The sequence below is a fragment of the Camellia sinensis genome, unplaced genomic scaffold (genome assembly GCF_055761805.1).
Source record: "Camellia sinensis isolate YWXY unplaced genomic scaffold, ASM5576180v1 Unanchor10, whole genome shotgun sequence".
Classification (NCBI taxonomy): domain Eukaryota; kingdom Viridiplantae; phylum Streptophyta; class Magnoliopsida; order Ericales; family Theaceae; genus Camellia; species Camellia sinensis.
In genome coordinates this window covers 2,944,168-2,945,303 of record NW_028128988.1, presented here as the reverse complement: position 1 = coordinate 2,945,303, position 1,136 = coordinate 2,944,168, and the positions used below count along the sequence as shown (strand labels likewise).

General features: G+C 42.1%; 1 long non-coding RNA gene across 1 annotated transcript; it reads right to left on the bottom strand.

Moving 5' to 3' along the window:
* On the bottom strand, window positions 1-1,136 carry LOC145814429 (uncharacterized). Its single transcript, XR_014357705.1, has 2 exons — window positions 883-1,136; window positions 1-800 (listed from the first exon to the last, which is right to left on the bottom strand). It is a non-coding gene; the product is annotated as an uncharacterized LOC145814429 (long non-coding RNA).

The window sequence follows — 1,136 nt, the reverse complement described above, 5'->3', positions numbered from 1 at the left end:
AAAGAGATACTCAAAACGACTGCAAGGCGAATAGGACCCTTACGCAGGTAGAAAGTATCGAACTCTTGACCTCTTAGTATGGTGCAAGAGCTCTAGTCAATGGGCTAAATTCCGTTAAATGTCAAGTGTAGGACAAATGTTGCCAAATTTCAAACGCCATATGGCTGGTTAAATTCGCTTTTGTTTTCTAAACTAGATTGCAAGCTAGTAAATTGTTTTATTTTTATTCTTCTTTTTCTTTTTTCGTCGGCACTCTCTAGTGTTCTTGTCCTGAACAAGAAAAGAATCTTCATCAAAAGTAATAGTGCAATTGTTATCTATTGCCAACTGATGGACTGAAAGCAAGTTGGATGAAAGAGTAGGTACATGAAGCATGTTGGTGAGATGAAATGGGAAAGGAGTAGAAAGAAGTCCATTACCTGTGCGAGCAATAGGCAGAGTAGTACCATCACCAATAGCTACCCGATCATGGCCTTGATAAGGTTGATAAAATGAAAGATTGCTGAGATCATTTGTCATATGACTAGTAGCTCCAGAATCAAGAAACCAATTTGAATCAGACTGCTGTGAGCCTGAGTTCGAAGTAGAGGCAACATAGGCTTTAGTATTAGCTGTAGGTGAGACTGAGGTAGGTGAGAGGGCTGTGATGGCTGAAAAGAGGAATCAAGCTTGTACCCACAATCTAGGGTTGTGGGTCGCAATTTCCTCTTGGTATTCTTCTTTCTAAGCAAATGTTGCTACCCAGCTCTCCTCCTTATAATCTTCCCACTACCCGTGACTCGAAATCGCTTCGCCGAAGCCTAAAAACACCCCAAAAAACAAATCAAATAAGTACACAATTCCTCAATTACCTAGAAAACACACAGAGATAGAGAGAAAGACCTTGTGGGTTTTCATTTTGTACCCTTTTGCAGAGATGACGGTGAGAGATTGGGGGATTTGAGGGGAAAGGTGAGACGAGGAAGGATTGGGGAGAAGCCAGGTATGGTGTGTGAGGAACTGAGGTTGAGTGAGGATTTCTTGGTGAATTTTGAGAGTCGAACAATGGTAGGAGCGGTACGAAGACTAGTAGTAGAAGAGCGAGCAATTGGGGGTGAGACTTTGAAAGCAAAAGAGAAGGTTGTTGAGGACGACGG